The 23,260-nt window shown below is 50.4% G+C and overlaps 1 long non-coding RNA gene across 1 annotated transcript in view; it reads left to right on the top strand.

Moving 5' to 3' along the window:
- The window catches only part of LOC103548115 (uncharacterized), a 126,406-nt gene extending 112,208 nt beyond the window's left edge, over positions 1-14,198 (top strand). The window contains exons 3-4 of the long non-coding RNA XR_011538370.1: positions 9,403-9,528; positions 10,831-14,198. This is a non-coding gene — a long non-coding RNA (uncharacterized lncRNA). The remainder of the gene's footprint in view (positions 1-9,402; positions 9,529-10,830) is intronic.
- Positions 14,199-23,260: the final 9,062 nt, after the last annotated feature.

Genomic DNA, 23,260 nt, shown 5'->3' with positions numbered 1-23,260 from the left:
CCTTGGTTTTGTGGGGAGTGACAGAGACAACAAAGCAAACAGATTAGGAAACGCCCAATGGTGAGCACTCTCCATACAGAGTCCTTAGCGAGGCTGGGGACTTTTTGAGTCACAGATCGGCTTACCCCCACTGACTGGGGTGGTGGGGATGGCCTCTCTGAGGAGGAAACAGTTCCCTTGAGATCCCAGGGATGAGAAGGAGATAGCCAGGGGAAGACTGCTTCAAGGGAAGGAAAAGGCCTGTGTGTGCAGCTGGGCAGAGAGAGAGCTGTAGGACTGGAGGCCGTTGTTGGATTGCATGTGGTGCAGGGGAGGGGCTTGTGTTTTATTCTAACCAGACGAGGAGACTTAAGAAAGCTTCAAAGAGAGACACGATGGGATCCAATGACTTTAAACTGAATTAAGGTAGGGCCTGCTTGCTGGAGTCTGGAGCTACGTCAGGAGGCTGTTGTCCAGTCCAGGTCAAGATGGCTGCAGCTTGGCCTTGGTTGTTGGCAAGAGAGGAGGAGGGACGTGGCTTTGGGCTGTGTTTTCAAGGCAGAGTTGATAAGCCTCGCTGAAAGGATGGATGTAAGAGGAGAGGGAAATAGCAGTTGAGGATAATGTGCATGTCCATGACCTTGAGCATCTGGGTGCGTGGTGGGATTGGTGTTCACCGGGAGAAGAGTAGATTTGGAGGTTGGGGTGGGAAGGAAGAGTTCTGCTTTGGACCTACTGATTTTGAAATGCTTTTGACACGGCCAAGTTGATCTTCCAATTGAGTGATGCACATTGGGGTCCCAGGGAGAGGCCATGGCTGGAGATGCAGCACTTCGGGTGTCTGTCCTTGGAGTGGGGATAATATCTGGTAACCAGCAGGTGCCTTGTCCTGCCTACCTTCCTGGAGGTGCAGCCTACAGCCCCTCCCTCACATTTACCATGCTGCTTCTGAGGGTTGGACAGCGTAGGGATTAATGTGCCCATTTTATAGCTGGGGAGACGGAGGCCCAGCAAGGACAGTGACTGGTCGAAGATCACCTAGACAGAGCCAGGACTCTGCCCCCTGCCCCAGGCCTGGATTCTCCCCACCATGCTCTGCTAGGCACCTCTGCATAGCTGGGTGAACAAGGGCAGCTTCGGCCTCCTCTGGGTCTCTGGCTCTTCCTCTGTAAACTCCTTTTTTGTTTTCATGGTGCCCCCAAGTTCAAAGTCACTAACAGATGCTAGGGCTGGGGCTCACATCCAGGCCTTCCCTGCTTGTGCTCCATGGATTCTGGCTGTTCTGGTGACCAGTGCTGGCCAGGGGCTGATGGTCACCCAATGGTCACCCATGACATGCTACTACCCTCCACTTCGTAAGGGAGGGGCAACCAAATGTAAGCTCATCGAGGGCAGGGAAAGGACTTATGAAAACCATAGGTTGCATCTGTAAGTGCTCATGGGGCTCCAGGCACAGTTCTAAGTACTGTGAAGTGCTGCACACCTGGAAAGTAAGTGCTACAATCATACCCATTTTACAGAGAGGAAACAGGGCACGCCTTAATGAAATCACCTGCTCAGGGGTCCGCCATGAGGAGCGGAACTGGGATTCAGACCCAGATGGTCAGATCATGAGGACCATCTCTTAGCCACTTCGCTGGATTAGAGGTGTTAAATGAGTAAATGGTTGTTCGTCTGTTATATCAGAGGTGGTGAAACTGAGGCCCTGTGTGTGAGCAATTTCCAGCAGGAGCACATGGAAGCTGAAGGTCCCAGTGGCCAAGACCCTGTGTTAGAAGGAGGTTCTGGGGACAAGGTTCCTGAGGACACTGGTCTCTGCCTGCCTGTTTGCGATAAGCCCTTGACAACGTAAACAACCGTGTCCGGGGGAAACAGGAAGGGCAGACAGAAGGCCTGGCACACTGGCTGTGGCTAGATTAGCTAATGGCCGAGAGGGAGAGGTTCCTGCGTCTGGGCTGTGATTCCCGCCCAGGGGGGAGCTGCTGCCGGGGAAGGGGAAGGCAAGGACCTCCTCCAGGGATGGAGCTGGCCTCCAGCTCCTCTGCTGGCTAAGCAACTGTGTGACAAGAGCAGGGCCTGGCCCTCCTCTGGGCCTCACCAGCTTCATCTGGAAAACCAGGGCTGGGTAGAGTCAGATCTTCCATTCAACAAGTAAGCACTGAACGCCTGCTATGTGCAAGATGAGGGGCAGCTATGGCTGGGAACTTCTCCCCATCCCTATAAAGCCTATCTTTTAGTGAGTTGCTGACAAGTGGACACTGAACAGTCTGTGACACTGTTCCCTCCTGGGGGGATACAGCATTAGGGGGCACCTCCATGGGGGACCAGCAAAGGAGCCCTGGAAGAAATGATTTCCAAGATGAAGGCTGAAACGCGAGCAGGAGCTAACCAAGCAGAGGGAACGGCCATGGGCTCTGGGTAAGCATGTCACATTTAAGATGGAAAGGAACTCGATTGTTATTTTTTTGTATTGACATAAAATTCACAGAACATAAAATTAACCATTTTGTATTGAAGTACAATTCAAGTAACATAAGATTAGCCAATTCAGTGGCATTTCATACATCCACAATATTTTGTAACCACTACCTGTGTCTAGTTCCGCCAACGGTTTCCACCCTGACCTTGGTGTTTCCTGCTCCAACTGCTGTGAGTCTGTGACTCGGCAAGGTCATGACAAATGCACTTTGGTCACATGGGATGACATCATATTTACAAAAATCATTTGGAGATAGATGTGACATCCCCACTTTACAAATAGGGACACAGAGGAAAACCAAAGAGAATGGCCTATGGCCATACAGCCTGGGGCAGAGCCTGGATTGGCATGCGGGCATCTGAGGCTCATATATCTCAGGCCCTGGTGGTTCCCAAATATTGGTCTTCAGACCAGCTGGGCACCTGGTTAAGAATTCAGATTGGGGACTGAGGTCCAGGCATCTGTGTTTCTCATATCCCCGCCCCTAGGATGTGGAAGCACCTCACCCCAGAGCCTCAGGGAAGACAGCTGGGACCTGCTCTGGCTCAGGCCTGAGACACAGGGATTGGGGCCGCAGCAGCCTCCAGGTGGGCCCTTTCAGGGGTGGCAGCTGGTGGGCTGGTAGCTCGATAGTGGTGGGTGTCTGGGGGTGGCAAGGACGGCAGTTGGAGGGGGAATTTGGCCCAGTCAGCTCCAGGACAAAGGCCTACTCCACCAGCATGCCTGGGCGTTGGCCCTGCTGACAAATGGGCCACAGCTTCTCTCATTAATTTGTAGAGTAGCGTGTAATAATAAAATGCTCCTTAAAGCTAGGATGTGGCATGAGCAACTACTTTTTTAGGTCCTAATAAGGATCACTAACTGCGTGTGAAAAGGTTTTATAAACATTTGTTAAACTCTCCAAGCTTACTGTGCCCATGGCTCACTGCTCTCTGAGGTGTCAGGCCAGCCAGAGCCAGCTGGAGAGGTAAAAACGCCAGGCCCAGGCTCCTGCTGGCCACCTGCAGAGGCTCCCCACTCCCAGGCCTCTCCTGCCAGGCTGTGAAGTGACTCAGGGCTGGGACTCCAGCAGCCGTTGCTTCTGAGTAGGGCACTAACTATCTGTTGAATGCATGGGCAGATAAGTGGGTGGAAGGTGAGCTGACTCCACCATTTCCTAAATCTGGACCTTTGGGCAATTCCTTTTGTCTCTCTGAGCCTTGTGCTTCCTCATTTGTAAAGTGGAGATATTATTTATTTCCCATATTTGAGGGGAAAGATTTTGGTGAAATAATGGGCTTCCAGTAATACTCCCCTGCGCCTTCCCTCCCTCCGTTTCTCCATGCCTCCCTCCTTCCTTCTTCTCTGCAATAGTTGGGAATTCTCCCTTGGAAGCTCAAGAGGAAGGAGGAATGAAGCAGAGAAAAGGGAGGGTGGAGGGGACCTCTTGGTGTGGGGAAGAAAGCCCCTCACCACAGGCTAGACTTGAGGGAGGGGCCCGGGGTTGGTCTCCTGCTAAGTATCAAAACATCCATCTTAAGTTGTTTCCTGTTCTGCTCTGTGCTGTAATTGCTTCCCATAATTTCCCAATGTTCAGGAAAATTCTGTTCAACATAGTAGTCTGCTGTTTGTGGTCTTCTGGTCCACAGAAGAGGGTGGGCCTGACACAGCTGAGCAGCAGGAGGAGAGCAGCAGCCGAGGCTGCAGGAGGTTTGGGAGCCAGGTGACAGGACAGCAGGATTCAGGCAGCATGGATTGGTCCAGGGCAGCCAGAAGCCCTCCTCACAGTGGGGCGGGGACCACGCCAGCATGAAGGGGCCTTGCAGGGCTTGCTCCTGAGCCTCCAGGGAGGAGAGGAAGGGGAGGAGGCCAAGAGGATGGCAGGGTCCCAGCTGTCCCCCACCTGCCCTTGGAAGGATTCTTCCTTGGTTTGGGGAATCCTGTGCCTCTCCCCATTTCCCACACATGGTTTCAACAGAGGCCTGGGGCGTGCACCAGAACTGGCTGGTCCCCAGTACACTTCCCCGGCCAGCGGTCCCCCTCCCTTCCCCTGCACCCACCCCTCACCTCTGGGATCTCAGCTCCTACTTCTCTGCATTCCCAAGGGAACTCAATTATGAAACCACAAACAACACTGGCGTGCTTATTTAAATCCATTTGCACATGTGGCTGACTCCCCCAGGCCGAGCGAGAGTTTCCAACAGGACCGCCAGGGAGGAAGGGTGTGGTGGGGGCCAGGGTGGAGGAACAGCACTGAGACAGGTCCATGGGCTGGGCATGTTCGCAGAGGAAAATCACCACCAGGGGTGACCCTGGTGAAGCTGGAGCCGGGCTTGAAAGAGTGTGTGTGCCTGCGGTGGAGGGCACATACACAATGCATGCTTGGTGAGTCTCAGAGAGGGGAGCTGGTGAACACATTTAGATTTAATAACCATATTTCCAGGGTAATCATATACTGGAAGCTGTGCCAGGCACCTTTACATCCATTTGACCACGGGATCTTTCCGTCGGTCACTCTGAGAGGTGCGTGCTCTTTTTATTCCCACTTAGTATACAAGAGCGAGGCTTCAGAGGTTAAGTGTCTTGTCCAACATCACCCTGCTGGACACATCTCTACTTAAAGCCCTTCTGTGGTTCCTCATGGCCTATAAAGTTCCAACTCCTTAGCATGGCAGGTAAAGCCTCACCATGCTTTCTAACCTTTTGTCCCTGTTGGACCCATGGCCAAGAATGGGTGTTCCTTCTCCATCTGGAAGCCCATAGACTGCCCCCCTACCCCCCACCAAGCCTCAGTTCTAATGGCTTCACATCTGGGATCTCTTTGTCCAGACTCAGTTGAAAATCCCTCCTCTGTGCTCACACCTTGACCTGCCTCCACACTAGTACTTGTCACACTGCATTCGAGGAGCCCAGCCATGTTCCCATGTCTGCCCCTTGTTCCTCACACTGAGGAGTATGTCTTCTTCATCTTTGTTACACCACTGTCTTCTGGCTCACGCCCTGAACGATGGGAAGGAGTCAATAAAGTCTGATGGATGGATAAGTGATTACTTGTGCTCAGTCACCCCCAGAGCAGATGACAGTGCTCTGTGTGGATGGCACCTGCTGCAGTGACCAGATGGTCAAGCTGTAGCAAAACCTGATCCCAGCGTGCTTCATGGTTCCAAACTGGGCTGCCCACACAATCACCTGCACAGTCCCACTTGCAGGGTCTGCCCTGAGGTCCTGGAATGTGTGTGTAAATGAGCCCCTGCAGGCAATTATGACACCAGCCTAGCTGAGGGACCACTATTCATGCCTTGCTCTGTCCTTCCCAGGAAGTGCTGAGCCTAGGAGTGAGAGGAGGTTCTATATGACTTGGTCTCACAAGAGGGAGAAAAACCAACCAACGCCACTATTGGCTGAGAATCTCACAGTCAGGAGTTTGGGTGGATGGAGGAAACTGAGGGCCATAGAGAGGACATGCTTACACGGTGGGTGGGGGTGGAGCTGGCACCAAGCCTCAGATTACTCGTCACCCGGACCTTAGACCTAGTGTCGTAGCCAGAATCGAAGTCGGAAGAGTAGAGGGCATTGGTGTCATGAAGGAAGGGAAGAAACAGTGTGAGGGGGGTATGAGGCTACAGAACGCTGTCGACTTTTGCGTGAAATCCACTAGCTACCTCACTTAGTTAAATTTACTTCATGTTTTCCTCTTTCAGTCAGCCAAACACGCTCCACCTCAGCTCTCTCTCGTGAAGCTAGAAGGAAGGGCAGGAAAGAGTTATAAGAGTCCCTTTTAAAATGAAAAGAAAAAAAAAATTCCTTGTTGCTCTTTAGCTCCTTCCCCTTCTCTAAAGGGAGAAGTATGGATTGGAGATGCTTCCAGTTGCAGCATTTCCTTGCAGCTCCTATAGCTATTGTCTAGCTCCTCATGGGTGCTGCAAATTTATAGCTCAGCATCTCTGGAAGTAGCTTCAGGGAGAAAGATGGTGGAATTTTATTCTTGCTAATTTAAAACAATAATAATTGTTCACGCATTAGGAAGCATTCCTATTAAATCAATCCAATCGTTTGGAACAATTGGGATAGAATGAAGCCAAATTTCCTGATCGAGCCGCTGTTGGCTTTGGGATATTCATTTATTCATCCAGCCTTTTGTTTCAGCAAATGACGGCTGAGAGTCGATCACAAGCCAGGCCCCTGCTAGGGACTGCGAGTGAGAAAAGGAGAGATGGCAAAAAATGATGTGGGTGATACCTACACACAGCGGTGATTATTCTCATAGGGAAAAGTGGGACAGGAGTGTAGACCGCTGTAACATGGTTGTGGTTCTGGGGATCAACAGGACTTGCCTTGGTGACTGGGTACCTGGTGGTGTCTCTCACTAACATCAGGAATCCAGAAGGAGGATTAAGTTCTGGGGAGAAATGTGGGTTTACTTGGGCGTGCTTGTGTTTGGCTTGCGGTGAATGTGCGGTGAACATGATGGAATCAAGTCCAGGATGGAGGTGGGGACTGGCATAAGGTGAACCAAGACCTGAGTCAGACAGGAGATGAGCAGGAGTTTGACCTCCTCAGATAAGTCAAGGGCAAGAAAACTGAGATGAAAACCCAGAATCAGGCTGAAAGAGGAGAAGAAAATGGGGGATGGGCATGCATCTCCAGTTGAAGAACAAACCCAAGGGGTCTGGCAGAGATGATGAGAGCAGCCAGAATTGCTAGGCAGTCTGCATTAAGGGGTGAGATTGAGCTCAAAGCTGTGGGTCTGTGCTGAGAGCTGGTCTTTATTTCGTTCTTTGTACATGTTGTGAGGTAGAGCAGATGCCCACATACAACTGGGACCTGCACAGGGCTGCATTTGAGGAAGCTAATTCACAGGGCCCATGGTTCATCCAAGAGGAGTTGTCCAGTGGGCAACTGGATGGAGCAATCAGTATCCTAGAAGGAAGGTCTGAGCTAGTAAGGAGGAAATTTGAGTCATTTTCAGAGATGCCGCTGCATAAGTGGTGCCTCTGGGTTGCTCTCTGAGGTGAGCATGGTAGAGCAGAGGAGGCTGGCTTGGGGGACCTGGAACTGGAGATCTCTAGAGCAGGAGGACCATATACCCTGCTTTGCCAGGGTCGGTCTTGGTTTGTGCCTGTGTCCTTTGTAAATGTTAATAGTGCCCCCTTTCAGTCCCAAAGATCCTGTTTGGATGCTAAATGATATTGTATATATTAACATGCCATCTAAAACAAATTCAGCACTCTCTGGGCCTGCCCATCTGACTGTCACCAAGCTTCGACTCAAAGAATCTGTGTCTCTTCTCCCAGGGCCAGCCTTTGTTAGCTTGGTAACTTCTGCTTTCTGAACCTCAGTTTTACAAAACGGCATCATATAAATAACACAAGTGTCTGTTTCCCAGAGTTGTTGTGACACTGACACGGATGAGAAAGACTGTCATAAGTCCTCAAGGCTCTGCAGGAGACCATGAGCTCTCTGTTGTCTCTGTCTCTCTCGTCCCGCTCCAGAAATCAGGCAATCGCATCTTGAGGTGGGAAAGCATGCTGACTACTCTGGGACTGAGAGCATAGTGACTTCCCTTTCTCTCTTCTGCCCCCTTTCATCTTTGTCTTGAAGATTATTCTGTGGCTTCAGAGCCACAGAGTGAAGACAAATGGGCCACAAACTCATCTTGAGGGACCTCAGCTATGAGGACAGATGAAGGGGCTTCAGTGGGAGGAAGGGTGGTGATTACACAGTGAGGGCACTTTCTCCTTCAGAAGATCTAGAACTGGGTCTGCCAAAAAGAAGCATAGGCTCCATGAACATCCTGCCAAGGGGTAGGATGCGTGAAAGAAGGAAGGTGAAAGTCCTGCTTACTCTGGGTATTCGGACCACATGGGGGACATTGCCTTTACTCAGGATGGTCATGTGACTCAAATCCATAACAAACTCAGTGTGTTGAAGAAACAGGGATATTTGGCCCAGTGAAGACTTAGAGGCCAAGGATTCACTGTTATTATAAGAAAGGATGCATTCCCCTTTCTAGAGTTGATGTCCAATGAACAGGTGGCCCAAGGAGGTAGTGAGTTCCCCATCCCTGGAGGAATGGGAACAGAAATTGCCTAACTACTTGGTGGGGATGTGGAGAAGGAACAAAGCGTGTGCTGAAGGTTGGACAGTTGACACTCAAGCTTCCTCCCAGGCCTGGGCTTTTAGGAGATTTTCCCAACACCAGCCTCTGCTTTCAGCAGCCAGCTGCCTTCTGGATGAATCAAAAGCCCGCCCAACTCTGGCTTCCTCACTGGGTGGGGCTCCAAGGGAGCCGCCAAGGCCTCCCACTCCCACTGTACGGGGGCCACTGCATTCACAGCCTCTGGGGTGCCTCTTGCAGCCACCACCCTCCTGGAGTCAGGAACTGAATAAATTGGTTAAACAAGGAAAACACACCCACAGAAAGAGAGGGAGACTTAGTCTGAAATGAGAAATGCCGTCTTGCTTGGGTCTTTTATCATAAGCCCACAGAGACGAATATTCTGACCTAATAATCAAAACAGGCTGTAATTGCAAACAGACTCTCAAGGCTGTGCAGCCAAAGAGAGAGCAGATGAGATACCTGCTGAGCACAGCAGGCCCGACCCAGCTGGCCCACCTCCCACCAGCCGAGGATCAATGCGGCTGGCCAGCCGCGCACCATTTTGCTGGCCTGGCTTGATGGAGGCCTGCTCACAGTCTGCCTTCCTCCAGGGGCCCAGGGCACCCTTTGCAGGGGAACGTGCTGAGAGGAAGCCAGTCCCTACCCACATCCAGAGAGAAAGGTGGTTAAATACCCAGCAGGATCGTGGAAGATCACAAGGAGGAGGGAAGGAGGCTTTGCTCCCACCTCTCCTGAACTCTACCTCCTCTTGGCTCTGGAAGATGTTCTTCTGGGTACACCACCAAAGCTGGAAGATCTTCCTGTCCCCACCCTGCTCCCACCTCCCTTTTGTGTTTTGTTTCAGGCACACCCTCGGCTCAAATTTGCTTTGAAGGTCAGTAATTTTTACTTCTTTTCAAAACAACTGCACATTTCTTCTGGCACCCAAATGCTGGTTCTCTGCACTGAAGAATGTCTCCCTCAACAACAGGTACATTTCAGAAATATTCATCCAGCATCTCTAATGGGCAAGAACACCCAGGGGGCAAAGATGAACCAGGGCTGGTCCTGGTCCCTAGGGCACTCCCTCTAGCGAGGACCCAACCAACTGTGTGCCACACCAGTTGGGGGACAGGGGTCAGTTTGTGCCTCTCTTAGGCGCCCACCCCTTGGAGTCATGGGAACCCTGAGGAAGGTGTGCTTCCACTGGGTGGGGTTGAGGTAGTAAAGGAATTGAAGCTAAGTATTGAGGAAGTGGAGGATAGATGGAGCGAGATGGTTAGGGAAGAGTCGGCCACTGGATGCAACAGCTTGGGCAAAGGAAGAGAGGCTGGATGAATTGGTAGTCTTTTAGAGGATTGTCTGGTGGTGTGTTGCAGCTAGTGTGTGGAGTCTGGGGTTCTGTGATGGTGGGATCTGTGTGGGGACATGAAGCTGGAAAGGTATGTGGGTTGAGACCACAATGTGATGGGCTTTGAAGAGGTTACTAAGGAGCTTGGCTTCATCCCAAAAGGATTGAGGGTCCTCCCCCAGGGGGAAGGTTAGAAGCAGAGCTGAGAGTTAGAGATGTCTCTCTGGTGGTGATAGAGAGGAGGAACAGTAGAGGGAGACCGGAGACAGGGGGCTAGTAGGAAGGGGTCAAGAGTCCAGGTGAAATGAAATGCAAATCTGACTCAGAGCAGTGGTGGTGGGAACGAGGAGGAGCAAAGTGAGGGGACAGTTTCTTCTTGAAAAGGTCCTAACTGGGTCAGAGTCTTTGCTTAGAAGCTAGGTGGAATTGTCAAAGGATCATGAGGTTAGTGGCATCAGATACTGAAGACCAATGTCATGACTCCAAGTTTTGTACCTTTTCATTTTGAAATAATTTTAGATTCATAGAAAGTTGCAAAGATAGTACAGAGTGGTCCCTTCACCCAGCTTCCCCCAGTGGTTACATCTTGCAGAATTATGGTATGATATGGAAAGAGACCAATGCTGTTTGACCTTCAAACCCATCCACCTCTCCCTGGAGTGCTTGTGGGTATTTGGCTTCATGTAGTATGAGCTGTGGCTTCTCTGGAGCGCTGGCCTGCTCTAAGCACCATGGTCCTTCCCTGAAGATGGAGGGTCTAGGCAAATCACACAGGATGATGGGCCTCAGGAAGTCAGCCCCATCAGCAGGCAGGCCTAAAACTAGTTGGATAGCTTTTGGCTCAGAATCTGCAGGGCTGCGGTGAGCTGTAATGACTCAAGATAGAAATCCTGCCTCAACTTACCTGATTGAACTGTGCCATCCCTCTTTATCTTATGCCAGACACACCCTGGAGGGATGTATCGTCTTCCCCACCCCCACCCTAAATCCCGGACTGGCTGCAGAGACCACCCAATGCAGCCTCATTGCCTGGAGCATCCTAGAGTCACCAAGGGCCACCTTGCCATCTTAGGAATGGGAACCAACATCAACCAAGGCCAAGATGGATGCATCTTTTCAAGCTCTGCGTGCAGTGCCCCTGGGTCCCACCTGCTCACTGCTCTCCCAGCCTTGCCCTCCTCTGGCTCCCTCACCTCACAGAGAGCCAGTATGCTGAGAAGAAAGCCCCTCCAGCACCAGATCACTCTGCTGTTTTTGAGCTCTCTGCCAGGAGTCCTGTGGTAAAGGCCTGGACCGGTCCTGGGCTGGAAGACAGGGCACCTGGCACACCACTGACTGACCTGCCATGTGACTCCAGGCCAGCTATTAACTCCTCTACCAGGGGCAATCTCAATACTAACCACAGGTGGTCGGGACCCACCAGAAGTTATCGGCATGAACAAGTTTTGGAAATTAAAGTGCTATAAAAATTACATAACTCTGTGGCCCAGATATTCTGTCAAGTGTTAATTCTCTCTCACAGTTTGAATTCTACTGATCACTTTCTTTACCCATGAAGGATAATTAATAACGAAACCATTTGTGGAGTTTCTATCATGTTCCAAGTACATTACAAATATCCCAAAGTAAAGGATCTTACAGGAGAGGGGACCAAGACTTGGAGACGCAGAGAAGATACTTCATTCAACAAACACTTGTAAAGCTCTGCCATGGGCATTTTGTTACACTTGACACGGGCACTTCGGACCAACCCTGTCCTCACCTACACAGAGTGTTGACTGGACTCCAGCGACGCTCCAACCCCAGGCTGTCTGCATCCAAAGCAAATGCCTCCTTTGGCTCCCCGACTTTGCTTGCTTGCTCTCTGTGGACAAGTTTTTCCTAAGATAAGGCGAGGATCTAAAAGGGCTGCTTCTTGATTCCTCTCCAAACACATGATGGAGTCTCATGTCTGTTGGTGGTCCGCTGGAATCCTTGACACTCAGCTGGGGAGGGTCTTGGTTCTCTTGCCTCGAGCTTAATCTCCACCCCATGGTCGCAATGCCTCCTACTGCTCTTCTGCTCCTGTCTCTCCCCTGCGTTCTGGCTGACCTTGGGTTGGCACTTCCTCTGTTCCTGAGGCTTCCATGGCTCCTCAGTGCCTGTTGACTTCTCAGCCCCGTGTCTCAATCCTTCTTAACTTAGTCCCACCACCTTTCTCATCTTCTCCCGGACTCCTCCCTCCTTGTGCCATGGACTCCCTGCAGATCATGTGACCACCGTGGGTCTCTCTTTGCTTGGCAGGAGGGATGGACCTGAGTTTCTCCCAGGGTCTGGGGTCTGGCCTGGTCTTAATTCATCCCTCATCTTTGCCTGAACCCTCGTTGGGGTCCAGGATCCATCCTTCCCCTGACTGGTGTGCCCTTTTCCCTGCAGGACGTCTCCACCGTCCTTGGATGGGAAAGAGGAATGAAATTCCCCAGTGCTAGGAAATGGAGCTTTCTGGGCTTCTTCAGAGAGTCCAGGCAGGGCTTTAGGTCATGGCTATATTTTATAGATTTCTTTCTCTCTAAAAGTGATATTTTCCTACTAGGGGAAGCATTTCACAAGCCAAGGCACCCAGCTCAGCCAGAAGCTTGCTAGTGGGGTCACAGTAAGACAGATGCAGGGTGACCTGGGGGGAGTTGGGGTAGGGAGAGAGGTCATGCTCTTAAAACAACTGCAGAGAAGAAGACCGCATTGAGAGCATTCAACACTCCTTTATCCAGGGCCCCCTGGGTGCGAGGCTGGCACTCAACTTCTGAGGGCCTTCGAGGCACCCTGAGAGGCCCTTCCTTTTTCTTTGATTGGCCTAAGAAGAGAAAATAGAAGTCGACTCCTGGTTTGTTTCTTCGGGTGGTTCCATTTCCCCTTCTTGTCTGTCGCCCGTCTCCTTGTCCTCGGAAACAAGCCCTGGGAACCTTCTCTTTTAACGGGAAATTGAGGGAGGCTCCAAAAGCAAAACGCTGATGCTTCGACACCCTGGGAGTTCTTGCACAGTGGTCCCTGCTTCATTTGTTTGTTTGCTCGTTTACTCACGAGCTCACTCACTCGTTCGGCAGGTGTGTGCTGAGTGCTCGCTGCATGCCAGGCAGCGTCCTAGAGCTGCCAGTGAGCCATGTGGAACCAGGTGGAGGAGCCTCTGCTCACATGGAGCTTCAAGTTCAGCAGCCATTCGCTGGTTATTTAGGATACTGTGGACTGGTGGCCCTGCTGTTCCCCCTGCCACTGCCGGGGTCCCCCTTCTTTCCCGAGGGGGAGGCTCAGCACACCTCCATCAGCCACCCACGAGCACTCGCTCTTTGCTTCCACCTGCTTGGTCAGCTCCTGACCTGGCTCAGCTTCAGTCCAGGGTCCCGTCCTCCCCTGGGCCTTGGTAGCACCAGCAGCCTGACCAGCTGCCCAAGTTGGGGTGACATTCCCAGTGGCAACACATGGGATTCACCCGAAGCTGTTTTCACTAGCTCCTGGGAGGGTCCCATGGCTTCCCATGGTTACTTGTCCACCCTAGGAGCACCCCTTCATTCCAACAACACTTGGGAAAGCCTGCCGTGTACCTGGCGCTGCTCGCGGGGTCAGCTAAGTCAGGGACTCCTGTTTTGCTTCGTTGGTAACATCTTCTGGTTTCCAGATGACCTCTCAGTGTATGTCCAGGTGTTGCCCTCACTATTGATTTCTGTCTCATTAACACCAGGGACTGGAGACCCACAACAAATATTTGTTGACCAAGTGACTGAGGACGTTTGGGAAAGGCTTGCCAGAAGAACAAACGTTTGAGCTGGGCCTTAAAGAGGGGTAGGAGCTTCCTGGGTGAATAAAGGGCTTGGAAAGGCCAGGCCAGTAGAGGAGACAGCATGAACAAAGGCCTGAGAGAAAGGTGTGAGAGAAAGAACCTGGTAGTGTTGGGGGCCTGGTGAGAGGTTCCACGTGACTAAGGGGGAGCCAATTGCACCCTGGGAGCGCAGCTGCAGCTGAGGCTGCCAGGAAAAGGAGGGGGAGTCAGAGAATCTGAGGAGCCTGGAAAGACACTAGGGAATTTGGACTCCAACTGATAGAAGTTAGTGGTGATTTTTGAGAAAGGGAGTGACACCATTTTATGTATTTATTTTTTAGGTCAGTTACTGCGGGTGTGGGTAGAATGTAGACTTAGGGGGAGAATGATAGAGAAAAAAGTATTTAGAATATTTAGAAGGCTCTTGTGATAGCCTCTTTTAAAATCTATATTTAATGAAGCTCCGAATAGTGATAAAGGACCAGCTAAACTAAAAATACACTGTGATGGGGAGAATAATGAATTTTCAAATTATTCTGTTATTTACATAGAATCAAAGAGGCTCCCTTCCCAGAAGGACTCCCCTGTAATTCTAGTGGCTACTCACGTGCATTTAACTTGACCTTTCTTTGTGCTGTATAAAAATAATTTGATTTTCTGCTGGTCTGTCCATGCAGCCACCAGAATATAATTATTCGGAAAAAAAAGTTTGTTTCATAGCCTTGTTTATCAGGTGGCACATCAGCTTTCCTGGGTAAATGAGATGGCTGAGTTTTGTTAAGCAAAGCTGTATACAATATTCGTCACACAATTATGTGGACACATTTAACATAGCTGCCAGGAAAAAAAAGACCTTCTGGGCTCAAAGCTTGCCAGCTTGCATATATACGCAAGTTAGAGGTGTCACGCTTGTCCCAGAACCTTTATGTGCTCTGAAGGCAGTGGATGCCGGAAGAGAAATCTCCACGGTCTGTGTTTATCATTGGCACCTCATGTGAGGCATTATCAATCAAGTTCAAGGACACCGAAAACATGCAGACATGTGCCTGAGCATGCACACACACACACACACACACATACATGCACACACGTGTGCACACATACACGCATGCATCCACACCACATATGTGTGTGCACACATGCACATGCGTGCGCGCACACACACACACTAATATCTGGAAATAAACATCAGGCTGGTGATTTGACCTCAGGATGTTATTGCTGGAAAGGATTTTCAAATCATCTAGGCCAACCCTTCATGTTATAGATTAGGTAACTCGCTGCAGCCCAGAGAGGGGAAGAGTCTTGCCTGCAGTTACTTAGCAAAGGGAAAGCCATCAGGGGACTTGAACCCACAGTGGCTGAATCCCATCCCAACAAGCACACAGCCAGGACAATTTTCCCTTACAGTGAAAGGCTCCGTCCAGCCTGTGCCCTCAAAGGGCTGTGCTGTCTTCCGCAGGGCCCCAGCCTTGGCCGAGAGTACCTGCTTCAGACGAGGCCAGCTGTATCACAATTCTCGTTTAATAAAATACTTACCTAAACACCTGCCCACATAAGCTCACCTGGGGTGGATGACAGAAAGGTGCCAAGGAGGACAGTGTGGGCTCAGCATGCTGTCAGCACTTGCTGACAAGTGCCTTAGTTTCCTGGAAATCAGAGAAGCTTCTTATCTTTTATTCATTCATTTATTGATTATTTTACTAAACTACCAATATTTCAGTAAGTGATATCTTTTGCACGGAAATCTATTTCATTTGCTCATGTCATATGGCCACGTTCTACCATCTTTATGTGTATTGCTTAATTATTTTAAGATTTTTTATGTAAACATCTATTGAACTCTCATCATATGGTGGACAAATTATCAATAGGTACATTTTTCTATATAATATCATTTTATTCCTACCAAAGCCCTAGGAGATGCTTATTATTGTTACTGACATTTTTCAGATGAGACACCTGCATGCATTTTGCTTCAGGTTACACAGGCAAGAAATGGCAGAGATGCAACTCACTGCCAAAGATACTGTATGGCCAGCGAAGGCGTCCTGGAGGTGGATGGCTTTTGAGTTGGACTTGGAAGTATCTGCGAAAGAAGAGAAAAGAGGATGGCAACTTCTAGAAGAGAGAGAAGAGAGACTTGCAAACACAAGCAAGGAGAAGAGTGTGTTTGTCATGGTTCTTTGTTGCAAACAACAGAACGAAACTGGCTAATTTGAGTTAAAAAAGAAATGAGAAATAGGTGTGGAAGCTGGATTGACCAGCTCATTGAGAAGCCCACCCTGAATGTGCCAGCTCACAGTCCAGTGGGAGGTGCCCTAGACTGAGAAGGGCTGGTCTCCATGGAGCAGTGGAAGAGAGCCTGGGGTCTGCAAGAGCAGGGGCACCTTCTTTGGGCCCAGCCTGTGTGCAGGGCAGGTCAGACCTGCTCACGTTGCCCGGGCCCAGCTCTAGGCACTCATTCAGCGGGGACCTCAGCCTCTGGAGAAGGGGCCCTGGCCCTGCCTGAAGGCTTCTCTGGTGGGAGGACTTGAGCTACAGCAAGTCTGAGAGGAGGAAGGATATTCCAGGGGAAGAGGGCTGGATGGGAAGAACATTCTGGTTAGACTAGGCCCTTGCACATCCAGGGGTGAGAAACAGTGTTGCACAGTGGCTGAACGAGCTGGTTATGTCCCTCACTTCCTGTCACAGCCTCTCTGTACCTCAGTTTCCTTCTTGCTAAAATGAGAATGATAGAGGTATTTGCCGATAGGGGTATTATTTAAATAGGTTTATATAAAGAACTGTCTAAAATGGTAAGAAAAGTGCCCAGTGTGCCAAAGGTTCTTAGCAAATGTTAGCTGTTATGAGTATTATCAGTATCATCACAGCTAGAAGGTAGGCCACGTGATGTGTGTGTGTGCTTGTGCACATGTGTGTGTGCGTGAGTGCATGTGTGCATCCTCAGGATGGAGGGCTACAACTGTTTCTGTGGGTCCCTAGGGTTTGGATTTAACTCTGAGACATTGAGGAGCCACAGACATTTCACTGACACACAACAGACCTGACCACATTTGTGCTTTAGAAAGTTCCCTGGGTGAAGGCCTGGGTGGTGGACTGGAAGTGGGCACGTGTAGAGGTGGGGAGGTAGTGGGAAGCGGGCCCCCACCAAGCCTGTGACAGGGACACTGGGGAGCACGACCAGTTTTGAGAGCAGTCCAGGGGTAGAGCCCACTGGTCTTGATGTCTGATTTGGTCTAGGATGTTAGTAGAGGGGAGTGGAGATGACTAGCTTTCTATTAGAACAACAGTTGCTTAGACCTAGGGTCCATCCACTAGGAGAGGAGGAAAAGGATCAGGTAGGGAGGGCAGGTGGCACGTGGTCAGGGGGTTGGTGGGGTGGCCTGGTGGACAATTGTGCCTCCAGTTATGAGACTTACTCCATTTGAGCAGCCATCTAGGGAGCAATGTCTGGCAGGCAGATGGCCCTGTGGGATGAGCAGGGAGCTTAGCAGGGAGGCCTGGGGCTGGAGAGGGAGATGGGCTGTCTACGAGTGTTTTAGACCCCAGGAGAGCATGGATGCAGTGAGCCTTAATTGGGAGCAATTTTGCTTCCCAGGGGTCATTTGGCAAAGTCTAGAGACATTTTTGATGGTCAGGACTGGTGGGTGCTACTGGCACCTAGTGGGTAGGGGCCAGGGATGCTGCTACACATCCTACCATACACACGAAAGCCCCACAGCAAAGACTAATCCAGCCTCAAATGTCAGTATGGCCCAGGTTGAGAATCCTGATGTAGAGTGAAAAGAGAAGAGCCCAAAGGTGGAGGCCAGAGAAACACCCACATTTACGGAGCGCAGGGAGCTTGAATATCTCTGCATCTCAGGGAGCGTCTCTGACACCCTGAAGGGGTTAGCTGCCCCCTGGGCTGTGATAATCACAAGCCGCAGGCCAGGATTACAGCTCTCACTGTGCATTTAACGGGGCGGGCAGAGACCTTCTTCTTTAACCTGATCCAAGATTCACCAAGGCAGGAAGCATGTCCTTGTCATTTCATTCATTCATTTGGTACTAACTCAGCACACAGACCACTGGGCCATTGGATGCTCCTGTCCCCATCAGCCCCGTTTCAACCCTGGTGCTCTCTTCCCTCCTCTCCTCACCTCTCTACTTGGTCCAGGCCACACAGACATGTCCCGATTCTGGCGACCTTTGGTGCCTTTTCTCTGTCCACACCCCAATTTATTGCTGATCTCATAAAAAGCAAAACTTGGGAGAGAGAAGATTGAGTTTGCTTCTCGCAGCAGAATTTGATTTAGGGCCAAGAAGGTGGCAATTGCTGCAGAACGGAGATCGGCTATTTCGGGAGTGCTATGAATGATTTTTTCCGTCTCCAAATGACCTTACATATATTCTGTCCCCTGCCCGCCCCTGTGCTGGGATTGATGGGGGTGCTGCGACTGGGCTCCCGTGGGCCCCCACTGCTGCTCCTAATAAATCTGTCTGATGGGCAGAAAGAGTGTGAGTACCTGGGCGGATGGACAGCTGGAGGGGCCGGCGATTTCACACCTGAGGTTTGGGGGACTTGGGTTCCATGGCGGCCTCTGTGGTAACCCATGCATGCTAACTTGATCAGATTGGGGCTATCCACTGTCACTCAAGGCTCTGCCTCCTGGGGAAGATGATCTGGCACATTGGTCAGTGGTCTTTTAGTAAACCAGGGTCTGCCTTCTTCACCCTCCCTGCCTCTCTGCATGTTTGGTCCCCACCGATGTCAACTCCCCAGCTCTTCCCACATGCAACCACTGTTCCTGCCCCAGGACACCAGAAGGTGCCCCTGTCCTGAGTCAGGAGTTCAAAGACTTGAATTTGGGTCTCAAACCACTGGCAAAGTGGTCCACTTTGAGCAAATTTCCTCTAATCTCTGAGCCTCAACTTTCTAACTGTAAAATAGGGGTGACACTAGTATAACTAACCTAAGATTATCAAGAATATCACAAGAATTTGGGTTGTGGAATCATGGGACTCAGATTTCGGTCCCAGCTCCCCTCTGGCTTAGTTCAGGGGTGTTGGGGTCATTCTTCTAGTCTTGGTTTCTCCATCTTTGATGAAGACCAAGTGAAATAGGGAGTGCATGGGCATTTTGCGATGCATAAACAATTTGAGGAAGGCTTCCCAGGAGCTTCTGCTTAGCACTTTTGGGGCTGGCTTGTTCTCTCTGCCCCAACCAGGCCTGGCCGCTGCCTGTTATCTTCCTGCCTGGGCCACTAGGCTACAGCTCTGGTGGAAATTGAGAGGGCGAGTCTCCCAGAAGGCACAGAGGTGGGTGTTTTCATAAGGAGAACATTTTGATTTGGCTGTATCAAAGTCCCCATGTCAAAATGAAAACCATTGTCCTTTATTTCCAAATAATGTGCCCCCCCCAGGAATCTTGACAATCCCTGACCACTCCCTCCTTTTCTTATCTCATCCCAGCTTCGCACCCCTTTGCTGGTCCCTACCTCAAGAGCGGAGCCAAGTGATGGCTGTGGAAAGGTGACAGATGGAGGGGTTTGGTGACAGTTGTTTCCACATCTTACTTAGTGACTATAAAAAAATAGCTGGAAATCGAATGTTTGGTTTTTAAACTAAGTCAAAATGTCTCTTTATCAAAAGGGCTGTGTCAAACAAAACATGGAATCAAAAGCAGTTACAATTTCAGGCACCTACAGGACATGCAGGGGTGGAGGTGCCACCATTATGGAGATGTGGTTCTGTCTGCATGCCTAGGAAGCTAATTCTCTAGGAACCCAGTAGGCCTCAGGTCCTGGAGGCCAGCTCCTCTTGGCCACGTGCAAGAGCAAAAGCACGGCAGATGAGATGCTCGCCCTGAGGAAGGCGGTGAGCAGGCACTGGCTGGGGTGGAGACAATCATCCTGATTCTTCAGTCAGCTACATCTCCCTCTCAGTGAGCACACGCCCGTCGACTCCCAAGATCAGATGGAAGCTCAGATGCTAGGGAGCCCAGAGAGCTTTCCAACGGACGTTTCCCTAAAGCAAATGGGCTAGAGGAACCACAAGATTGGGCTGGTCTACCTGCCTCTCATGACCTAGCGGGAGTCGAAGAGGCTGAGTGCCCTTCTCAGAGCCATAGAGCCAGTGAAGGGCCAAGATAGATGGGACTCAAGACCCTGGCTCAGCACCCACTGCTTCTCACCACAGCGCCAGCCCTGCCCCCAAGACACACACACACTCACCTTAAGTGGATTGTCTCTCTTCTCAAACTCAAAATATGTCAATTTTCACATTAAAGAAAAGATCTTCATTCTGTGGGTCTTCATGTGTGGAGAGGGCAAAGCAGCGCCTGGTGTATAAATAAGGGAGGGAGGAGGAAATGACATCAGATTTATGGTGAGCCTGCTATGTACCTGGGACTAGGCAGAGTGCTTCCCACGATTTCTGATAGGATCCTGACAACAAACACTTGTGGCACCTACCCTTGTTCCTATTTACTGATGAAGAAACCAAAGCTTAAAAAAGCCGGTCACTTTCCCAGAGTCCCTCAGAAAGTAAGAAGAACAGAGCTGGGTCTGTTGCTTCCTATGGCTGAATTTAAGATCTCTGTCCTCTGGCAACTTCCATGTTCAGGAGTTCCCTCTCCCTCCCAGTCTCTCCCTGTTCTTTCGTTCCTTCGTTCTGTGAATACTTGATGAGCAGCAGCTCTATGCCAGGTGCTATTCCAGGCACTGGGGATACAGCCGTGAACCAAAGAATGATTAAAATCCTTCTGTTTGTGGGACTCAAATCTTAATGGAGGAGCTGAGAGGGAGATGGAAGGATGGACAATAAATACAATAATAGGTTGAACTACTTGAGCTTGCTAATATTCCACCATCTTGACTTACAAAAATGGCCGTTTCATGTAGTTTAACCTAATCAGTAAAATACACAGCTGGTAATAAGTGCTACGGAGTAACATAAAGCTGAAGGGGGTGGGTTGGGGAACTCGGGTTAGAGGTGTCACCTCTACTGCTGTGCAAGGGCTCTTTCTAGCGCGCTCATAGGACCGTGCACACCTCGTCTCCCTCGAAAACTCCCAGGCTTGAGGTAGGAGCCCTAACTCCTTCTTGGGGACTCAAGGCTTCGCATGTTCCACCTCTGTCTCCCTGTCAGAACACAGCGTGCTCTGTCTGCCAGGGTAGCTGGCCCTTAAAGAAACCGCCCTTCATGCCATTGTCTGCCGGCCTTTCAGCCCAGCTGGAGCGGCAGCGCCTCAGAGTGCTTTCCTGAACCTTGCCCTCCTTCTCCCAGACACTTTTAATTGCTCCCGCCTCTGCATTCACACACCACTTTATTATAGCACTTAGAACTGCTCTTCTCTTTAGAAGATGCTGTGATTTATTCATGTGCCTCATTAATGGTCCTAATCCCAGTGGCTGGTTCAGGGCCTGGTATGCAACAAGGTTCATGGCGGGCTTGATGATAAATGAAGGAAGGAAGAAATACTGAATGGGAGCTACAGGGAGTAGAGAATCAGGAAAGATGGGGGCTTTATAGAGAGGGTCAATGAAAGCAGATCTTGGGGATGGGGGGATTGACCAAGGGAGAGGAGAGGGGAGGCTCGTGCCCTGCCTGTCCACACTTGTCCATATTTGCCCATATCTGCTCATGGCCTACCTGTCCACACCTGCCCATATCTGCCCATGTGTGGTGTGCCTATACCAGCCTGTCCACACCTGCCCACTTGTACCGCTTCCTGCCCTTCAGCCACCCTGGACTTGCTTTTCCTATGGCCTTGAAGGCTCTTGTCATTACCTCCCTCCCTGCAATCCCTAAGCACACTTGAGGAGGCCTCTCCCAGTAGCCAGACTGGGGAGGTTGGCCTGGACGAGTGCCTATAGCACCCAGCTGTATCCCGTGGGATCCTCCCTGAAGCTCTGACATCTGTCGGGCAGCAGGGCATGGTGACTGAGTTGTTGGTTTTAGGATCAGACTGCCCGTGTGTTCAAATCCTAGCTGTGACCTTGGGCAAGTTGGTTGTCTTTTCTGTCATTCCTCCATCATTTCCTCTGTGAAGTGAGAATAATAATTGTCAACCCTGTGGAGTATTAGGAAATTTGCAGGAACTAAAACACGTGGAGTGCCAGCCCAGAGCCAGGCACTTAGTAAGCTGTCAGGTGGCATTAGTTCTCATCATCGTGTCATCTCTCTTTCCCTTTGGGTGGACTCCATGAGGCGAGGGACCCTCTTGGCCTTGTTCTTTGCCTGGCACGCACATGAAAGAGCAGGCCAGTGGCTGTTGGGTGAGCGGTTCCAGGAGGGATCAGCAGGGGCAGACTTCGAGCTGGGCTGAGTGGAGAGGAGAGCAATGTGACAGGGCCAGGCAGAGGATCCAGGGTCCAGAGCACAGGGTTTTGAGAGAGGGGAGAGACTGGGGCCCTCGACTGGAAAGAAGACCAGTCTCTCTCTTGTACACATTGACAAGTGACTCTCTGCCCATCTGGGAATGAGGTTGCCAGAGAAACCAGAGATGCCCCCAGCCCAGCTTTTCTCTACGACATTATATATTCTGGGCCACATCCCTCCAGTCAACACTTCCCCCCTCACTTTACTCCTTTTCTTACTCTTCCATCATAAAAATCTCCAGATACAGGTTTTGTTCAAAGTGAATGAGGGAATAAACTCTCGGTTTCTGACAGGCCGACAAGAGAGAGAATTCTGTAATGGGAGATGTGGCCCTACCTTCTTGCCCTGTGGAGATTTGGCTGATGTTCACATCTGTCCAGGGAAGAGGGGACTGTGTTGGGGGAGAAAGAAAGGGAAGCTTCAAGGGGCTCCTGGGCCCATCTTGGGAACCTTAGTTCAGGTGGGCAGCCCGGGTGGGATCTCAGTCATTTGCTCTTGGCTAGGGGCAGGTCTTCTGGTTTGTCTACTTGGCTAACTGACAAGCTGGGTGGAACAAGCTTCATTCATTCATTCATTCACTCATTCATTCATTCATTCAATCTCCTGTTGATAATTCTTTTAGCAGTCACCAAGCATGGACCAGAGGTACCTAATTTCCATCAGTATCACCTTCTTTAAGAAGTCTTTCCACAAAGGACCAAAAATATTTGCAATTCAAGTTATGGCAAAAGATTGACTCCCCTGGTAAATAAAGAGCTCCTGCAAATCATTAAGAAAAATAAACAACCCAATAGGAATCCAGGCAAAGGATAGGAACAAATAGCTCACAAAAAGGGAGTATGAAGGACTGTAAGACCAACGACATGTGAAAATGGCTGACTCTCACTCATGATGACAGATGTGACCATGGAAATGTCACTGAGAGGCCGCCACCCTCCCCACCCCTTGATCGCTCAAGATTGCATCGATGAGGGGGTGGGACAGGTACATACTGCTGAACAGTGGCAAATGTTGTGGAGACCCATTTGACCGTCTCCCCTGGAGGGGAATTGGCAATATCTCCATACTGCCTCTATCTAGCAAACCTGCCTCCAGAAATGAGGCCCACCTCTGCATGTACGAGATTATTAGATGGTTTGCTGAAGTATTTTCTGTATGGTCAAAGATTGAAAAAAGCCTAGACATCCATCATGAGGGCATTAGCTAAATAATTTA

This window comes from Equus przewalskii, chromosome 1 (genome assembly GCF_037783145.1).
Source record: "Equus przewalskii isolate Varuska chromosome 1, EquPr2, whole genome shotgun sequence".
Classification (NCBI taxonomy): Eukaryota; Metazoa; Chordata; class Mammalia; order Perissodactyla; family Equidae; genus Equus; species Equus przewalskii.
Note: the sequence above shows the minus strand (reverse complement) of the source record. Positions and strands in the feature narration are given on the sequence as shown.